Genomic DNA, 9,095 nt, shown 5'->3' with positions numbered 1-9,095 from the left:
TTTACACATTGGCTCTACTACTGAGGGTTTTGGGTGCCAGCAATGGAAAACCATGACTAAGGGGCTGTGATTGGTTTATTGAACATACGCAGTCCTCTCAGAATCAGGGAAATAAGGAGAAGGCCCATGGACACACAGAAAATGGGGTGCTGGGTCATAGGCAACATCCCTGGATTTTTTCAGACCTTCCCTTAGAAAAACTTAGCTCTAATCGACTTTCACATGTATTTGATTCAATTAATGATTCAGAGGCTAGGGAAGGTTAAGTTTGGCCTAAATTTGGTTACATGCCCAATCAACAATAGGGGGAAAAAAAGGCTTATTATACAGCCCTGGTAGATGTTACTGAATGGAAAAGGGTGATCTTCTGAAATAAAACCGAGGTGCTATTTTCTAAGGTTGAGGTATGGTGGATGCCAAGCAAAGGTGTCATATCCCATGAACCCTGGAATTCCCACAACATATCCAAACACACATGCAAAGACCGCACACATGCACTTTCACATATCTTCACTTTTCTGTCTGAGAAATTGTAGCTGATTCATATACAACAAAAACCTCACATTGAACTCTTCTGCAAAGGAAAAACTTCATTTGGATACTGAGGAAAAAAAAAAAGCTCACAGCTTTTGAGTAAAGGTCGGATTACAGCTAGTTTTTCATCTCACTGCAGCTGCCCAACATCTTTTTTCAATGGAAATACTCTCTAAAGCTGGGACTGGGACTTAGTAGTTCCTCAGACACTACCAGCATATGGTATCTATAGGAAAACGGTAGTTTGGTTAGTGTTTCTAGCCTTATTTACATTCTCTCTTTTGCTCACAAGAGTCAAAGAATGGAGTACAAAGGGAGACACTCATGGAGTCACCAGGTGTAGCAGGCAGTGCTCACACAACATCTGTCTATGGACTGTGCCTGGCCACGGCCAGAGATGAAGGAGTGACATTCACCCACCCTGAGCTCGATTAATATTTCATCAGACAGAGGACCCACCTCATCTCTCCTGACATCAGGATGGGGAGAGGGGACGTGATCAAACATTGATGAGGAGAGGGCGGGGCCAAGATGGCGGACTAGGTGGACGCTACCGCGGATCTCTCTTGCAACAAAGACTCGGGAAAACAAGGGAATTGATCACATACATAACAATCTATGAACTCTGAACAACAAGTACAGACTTAGAGACGGAAAACGAACAAACACAGGCAGACAGCGACCGTTTTCAGAACTAGAAGCCAGCGTACCAGGCAGGTGACCTTCGGAGCCCTATCTGGGGCAGAGCCCAGGGGGGCAGACAGCACAGAAGGGGGGCCCAGCCCTTCCCCCCCCAACCCATCCCGGGAGGAAGTCTAGCTGGTTGGCGCGGGCGGCGTAGCGGCGCAGCCGGAGGGAGAAGCACCCGGGAGGCAGTGACTGATCTGGGAGTGGGGAGAACAGCATCCCAGCTGGGGAGCCATCCCTCCGGGAGTTTGGCGGGAACCGGGCGGGGCGCGAGCGGGGGGGGGGGTCAGCTATATTTCACTAAAGTGACCCCGGGGCGGGGCCCACATGTTCGGGCGGGGAGACGCACACCCAGTCCGCGCGTGTGGCGTGGCGCACCGGAGGGAGAAATCCCCAGGAGGAAGTGACTGGTCTCGGAGCGGGGAAACCAGCGTCCCACCTGGGGTACCGTCCCACTGGGATTTGGGCATTCGCGCCGGCAGGGCGTGAGCGCGGGGTCCAATTTTATTACCCTGAATTGACCCAGGGGGCGGGCCCACCTGGTCGTGCGGGTGACGCCCACCCAGTTCGCGTGAGAGGTGTGGCACACCGGAAGGAGAAGTCCCCGGGAGGAAGTGACTGGTCCCTGAGCGGGGAAAGCAGCGTCCCAGCCAGGAGTCGTCCCGCTGGGATTTGGGTGCGCGCGGGCGGGGCGTGACCGCGGGGTCCAATTACATTCGCCTGAATAGACCCTGGTGGCTGGCCCACCCGTTCATGCAGGAAACGCCCACCCAGTTCGTGCCAGCAGCGCACTGGAGGGAGAAGTCCTCGGGAGGAAGTGACTGGTCTCAGAGCAGGGAAAGCAGCATCCCAGCTGGGGACCCGTCCCGCCCGGATTTTGGCGGACGGTTGCGGAGCGTGAACGCGGTGTTCAGCTCTATATTCGGTGGTGCTACACTCCTAGCTCTCTGATCCCTCCCCCACCCTCCCCAGGCGGCTCCATTAACATCCAAATACCCGGAGCCAGAGGGAGAATTCAGATAGGGATCTGACTGCATTTTTTTTTTTTAGCTGATTACCTGGAAAATCTAGTTTCCCAGTGATGGCTCGGAGACAGCAGTCCATATCAAACCACATAAAGAAACAGACCATGACAGCTTCTCCAACCCCCCAAACAAAAGAATCAAAATCTTTCCCAAATGAAGATACAATCCTGGAATTATCAGATACAGAATATAAAAAACTAATTTACAGAATGCTTAAAGATATCACAAATGAAATTAGGATAAATGCAGAAAAAACCAAGGAACACACTGATAAAACTGTTGAAGAACTCAAAAAGATTATTCAAGAACATAGTGGAAAAATTAATAAGTTGCAAGAATCCATAGAGAGACAGCATTCAGAAATCCAAAAGATTAACAATAAAATTACAGAATTTGACAACACAATAGAAAGTCAGAGGAGCAGACTCAAGCAATTAGAATGTAGACTGGGACTTCTGGAGGACCAGGGAAACAACACCAACATAGCTGAAAAAAAATCACATAAAAGAATTAAAAAAAATGAAGAAACCCTAAGAATCATGTGGGACTCTATCAAGAAGGATAACTTGCGAGTGATTGGAGTCCCAGAACAGGGAGGGGGGACAGAAAACACAGAGAAAATAGTTGAAGAACTCCTGACACAAAACTTCCCTGACATCATGAAAGACGAAAGGATATCTATCCAAGATGCTCATCGAACCCCATTTAAGACTGATCCAAAAAGAAAAACACCAAGACATATTATCATCAAACTTGCCAAAACCAAAGACAAACAGAATATTTTAAAAGCAGCCAGAGAGAAAAGAAAGGTTTCCTTCAAGGGAGAATCAATAAGAATAAGTTCAGATTACTCAGCAGAAACCATGCAGGCAAGAAGGGAATGGGACGACGTATACAGAGCACTGAAGGAGAAAAACTGCCAACCAAGGATCATATATCCAGCAAAACTCTCTCTGAAATATGAAGGCGAAATTAAGATATTTACACATAAACACAAGTTTAGAGAATTTGCAAAAACTAAACCAAGACTGCAAGAAATGCTAAAGGAGATTGTTTGGCCTGATGACCAATAATATCAGGTACCAGCACAATACAAGGTCACAAAACAGAACGTCCTGATATCGACGCAACTCAAATAGGGAAAGCACAAAAACAAACAAATTAAGACTAATTCTAAAAAATAAATAAATAAACAAAATAATACACATAACAGGAAATCATGGAAATCAATAGATAAACGATCACAATAATCAAAAAGAGGGACTAAATATAGGAGGCATTGAACTGCCAGATGGAGAGTGATACAAGGCGATATAAAAGCATACAAGTTAGGTTTTTACGTAGAAAAATAGGGGTAAATAATAAGGTTACCACAAAAAGGAATATCAATTCCATAACTCAAGAAAAAAGCCAAGAAAAACGTAACGACTCAATAAACACAAAGTTAAACATTATGAAAATGAGGATCTCACAAGCTACTAAGAAAAACGTCTCAGCACAAAAAAGCATGTGGAAAAATGAAATGGCCAACAACTCACATGAAAAGGCATCAAAATGACAGCACTAAAAACTTACTTATCTATAATTACGCTGAATGTAAATGCACTAAATGCACCAATAAAGAGACAGAGAGTCACGGACTGGATAAAGAAACACGATCCATCTATACGCTGCCTACAAGAGACACACCTTAGACTTAGAGACACAAACAAACTAAAACTCAAAGGATGGAAAAAATATATCAAGCAAACAATAAGCAAAAAAGAAGAGGAGTAGCAATATTAATGTCTGACAAATAGACATTAGACTTAAATCCGCCACAAAGGATAAAGAAGGACACTATATAATGATAAAAGGGACAATTGATCAGGAAGACATAACCATATTAAATATTTACGCACCTAAAGACAGGGCTGCAAGATACATAAATCAAATTTTAACAGAATTGAAAAGTGAGATAGACACCTCCACATTTACAGTAGGAGACTTCAACACACCACTTTCGGAGAAGGACAGGACATCCAGTAAGAAGCTCAATAGAGACACGGAAGACCTACTTACAACAATCAACCAACTTGACCTCATTGACTTATACAGAACTCTCCACCCAATTGCTGCAAAATATACTTTTTTTTCTAGTGCACATGGAACATTCTCTAGAATAGACCACATATTAGGTCATAAAACAAATCTTTGCAGAATCCAAAACATAGAAATATTACAAAGCATCTTCTCAGACAACAAGGCAATGAAGCTAGAAATCAATAACAGAAAAACTAGGGAAAAGAAATCAAATACTTGGAAAATGAACAATACCCTCCTGAAAAAAGACTGGGTTATAGAAGACATCAAGGAGGGAATAAGGAAATTCTTAGAAAGCAACGAGAATGAAAATACTTCCTATCAAAACCTCTGGGACACAACAAAAGCAGTGCTCAGAGGCCAATTTATATTGATAAATGCACACATACAAAAAGAAGAAAGAGCCCAAATCAGAGAACTGTCCTGACAACTTGAACAAATAGAAAGTGAGCAACAAAAGAACCCATCAGGCACCAGAAGAAAACAAATAATAAAAATTAGAGCTGAACTAAATGAATTAGAGAACAGAAAAACAATTGAAAGAATTAACAAAGCCAAAAGCTGGTTCTTTGAAAAAATTAACAAAATTGATAAACCATTGGCTAGACTGACTAAAGAAATACAGGAAAGGAAACAAATAACCCGAATAAGAAACGAGAAGGACCACATCACAACAGAACCAAAAGAAATTAAAAGAATCATTTCAGATTACTACGAAAAATTGTACTCTAACAAATTTGAAAACCTAGAAGAAATGGATAAATTCTTGGAACAATGCTACCTACCTAAACTAACACATTCAGAAGTAGAACAACTAAATAGACCCATAACAAAAAAAGAGATTGAAACGGTAATCAAAAAACTTCCAACAAAAAAAAAAGTCCTGGCCCAGACGGCTTCACTGCAGAGTTCTACCAAACCTTTAGAGAAGACTTAACACCATTACTATTGAAGGTATTTCAAAGCATAGAAAAAGACGGAATACTACCCAACTCATTCTATGAAGCTACCATCTCCCTGATACCAAAACCAGGTAAAGACATTACAAAAAAAGAAAATTTTAGACCTATATCCCTCATGAACATAGATGCAAAAATCCTCAACAAAATTCTAGCCAATAGAATACAACAACACATCAAAAAAATAATTCACCTTGATCAAGTGGGATTTATACCAGGTATGCAAGGCTGGTTTAATATCAGAAAAACCATTAATGTAATCCATCACATAAATAAAACAAAAGATAAAAACCACATGATCTTATCAATTGATGCAGAAAAGGCATTTGACAAAGTTCAACACCCATTTATGATAAAAACTCTTACCAAAATAGGAATTGAAGGAAAATTCCTCAACATAATAAAGGGCGTCTATGCAAAGCCAACAGCTAATATCACTCTAAATGGAGAGAACCTGAAAGCATTTCCCTTGAGAACGGGAACCAGACAAGGATGCCCTTTATCACTGCTCTTACTCAGCATCGTACTTGAAGTCCTAGCCAGGGCAATTAGGCTAGACAAAGAAATAAAGGGTATCCAGATTGGTAAGGAGGAAGTAAAGCTATCACTATTTGCAGATGACATGATCGTATACATGGAAAACCCTAAGGAATTCTCCAGAAAACTACTGAAACTAATAGAAGAGTTTGGCAGAGTCTCAGGTTATAAAATAAACATACAAAAATCACTTGGATTCCTCTGCATCAACAAAAAGAACACTGAAGAGGAAATAACCAAATCAATACCATTCACAGTAGCCCCCAAGAAGATAAAATACTTAGGAATAAATCTTACCAAGGATGTAAAAGACCTATACAAAGAAAACTATAAAACTCTGCTACAAGAAATTCAAAAGGACATACTTAAGTGGAAAAACATACCTTGCTCATGGATAGGAAGACTAAACATAGTAAAAATGTCTATTCTACCAAAAGCCATTTATACATATAACGCACTTCCAATCCAAATACCAATGTCATACTTTAAGGGGATAGAGAAACAAATCACTAATTTCATATGGAAGGGAAAGAACCCCCGGATAAGCAAAACATTACTGAAAAAGAAGAAGAAAGTGGGAGGCCTCACCCTACCTGATTTCAGAACCTATTATATAGCTACAGTAGTCAAAACAGCCTGGTACTGGTACAACAACAGGCACATAGACCAATGGAACAGAATTGAGAACCCAGATATAAATCCATCCACGTATGAGCAGCTGATATTTGACAAAGGACCAGTGTCAGTCAATTGGGGAAATAATAGTCTTTTTAACAAATGGTGCTGGCATACCTGGATATCCATTTGCAAAAGAATGAAACAGGACCCATACCTCACACCATGCACAAAAACTAACTCCAAGTGGATCAAAGACCTAAACATAAAGACTAAAACGATAAAGATCATGGAAGAAAAAATAGGATCAACCCTAGGAGCCCTAATACAGGGCATAAACAGAATACAAAACATTACCAAAAATGATGAAGAGAAACCCAATAACTGGGAGCTCCTAAAAATCAAACACCTGTGCTCATCTAAAGACTTCACCAAAAGAGTAAAAAGACCACCTACAGACTGGGAAAGAATTTTCAGCTATGACATCTCAGACCAGCGCCTGATCTCTAAAATCTACATGATTCTGTCCAAATTCAACCACAAAAAGACAAACAACCCAATCAAGAAGTGGGCAAAGGATATGAACACACATTTCACTAAAGAAGATATTCAGGCAGCCAACAGATACATGAGAAAATGCTCCCGATCATTAGTCATTAGAGAAATGCAAATTAAAACTACAATGAGATTCCATCTCACACCAACAAGGCTGGCATTAATCCAAAAAACACAAAATAATAAATGTTTGAGAGGCTGCGGAGAGATTGGAACTCTTATACATTGCTGGTGGGATTGTAAAATGGTACAACCACGTTGGAAATCTGGCATTATCTTAAACAGTTAGAAATAGAACTCACAGAGACTAAGGTTTGTTGCTGGTTACCAAATACATGCTGAGGGTGAGCAACAACAACAACAATAACAAAAAATGAGTGTATGAATGCATATATACATATATTGCAGGTAGGTGCAGATGAGTATACATGTGTGCATAGATAGAAGTATCTATATGTATATGTCCTTATACATACATGTGTGCATGCATATATATTTGTAGAGGACACAAATACAGATACTTCTCATGCATAACCAAACACTTTGCAAGATTGGTTTTCTGCATTTGAAGGCTTAGGTCCTTAGTCTCATGGGACAACTCAGTCAATTGGAACCACAAAGTTCATGTTCTGCATCCTAGCGAGGTGAGTAACATCTGGGGTCTAAAAAGCTTGCAAGCAGCCGTCTAAGATACAACTATTTCTTGGGAGCAAAAGAGAAGGTAGGAAAGTAAAGTCTCAGAAGAAACTAGTCTCCAGGATTAACACTCTGCACAAGTAACAGCCTCATCTACTGAGACAGGATGAGAACTAGATAGTGCCGAGGTACAAACACTGACCGTTCTGATACTGGCCACATTCGATAGACCTGGAAAAAATGGGAGAAAAAATACAGAATAGTATTCAAATTCTTAAAAAAAAAAAAAACCCAAACTAATTGAATCAGTTGTGACTGGGGGACTCCCTGAGATTATCCTCCTGAGATACTCTTTAAACCTTGAACTGAAACTTTCCTTGATATCACCTTTTAGCAAAATAACAGATTGACACACAAAATATAGTGCTCATGAGTACAGGACTTTATTAAAAAACCATTTATATGAAACCAATAGGTCAACAATCACTCTAAAGCAAACATGAGAAGAGAAATGGGGAGGGAGGGAAGAGAAACTAGAGTACTGCAAATGGAACAACCAGAACACAAAGAGAATGTTGACAAATTTTGAAAACTGTAACTAATGTCACTGAACAGTTTGGCCAGAAATTGTCAAATGGAAACTTAATTGGATGTGTAAACTAGCGTCAAAAACACAATAAAATAAAACAGGGGGGGAAAAAAAAAGAAAAAACACTAGGAAGGTAGAGTGAGACAGTCTTCAGGGCACATAATGGAATTTCCCAGAGAAGAGGAACAGGGTGTTGGTGAGAAGCAAGATTTGATATTATTACACATGAGACTGTCACTAGTTGAGGAAACATCCCCGTCAATGCACTCCAGAAAACAAACACATCCTAAACATCTATGCTTCTCGCCAAGAGAATCCAATAAGAACGTTTTCTCATACAAAAAGGTGAAGACCGCATCAGCCCTGAGAATGCCCCTCCCTTTCCTCAGTTACAGGAAGGGAAATGGACCAAGGGAGAACGCTGTGCTCTGAAATCCATCACCTGTTTTGTGCAGAAGCCTAACTCCTCAGGGCTACCCCCACCCAAGGTCGAGCAGCAGCAGAGATGCTAAGTCATGTCCATTTCCGAGAGACAGGCTGTTTCTCTGAAGGGTGACTTTGGATCAAGGACACCTGTTGACCTCCCTGTACGTTTCTTGGACTGCAGAGACGTTTAGGAAAGTTCCACCCAACTCTCCTTCTCTCTCTTTCCCTCAGGGTCAGACTTGCAGAATGGGCTGATGGCTCCCCCAGTGTGCCCAGGCTCCTTCACATTTTCTCTAACACAGATACTTCCCCCAGTAAAATCCACACACTTAATCCCATCCTGGTGTTTGCATCTTGGAGGACGCAGACTAACACACAACTTTAACAATGTTATTGAGAACATAAACATGCTTGCATTAAACCCTGTGCCTTCGAGTCGATTCCGACTCA

The sequence above is a fragment of the Loxodonta africana genome, chromosome 21 (assembly GCF_030014295.1).
Source record: "Loxodonta africana isolate mLoxAfr1 chromosome 21, mLoxAfr1.hap2, whole genome shotgun sequence".
In the NCBI taxonomy this organism is placed as follows: domain Eukaryota; kingdom Metazoa; phylum Chordata; class Mammalia; order Proboscidea; family Elephantidae; genus Loxodonta; species Loxodonta africana.
This window is presented reverse-complemented; position numbering follows the sequence as displayed.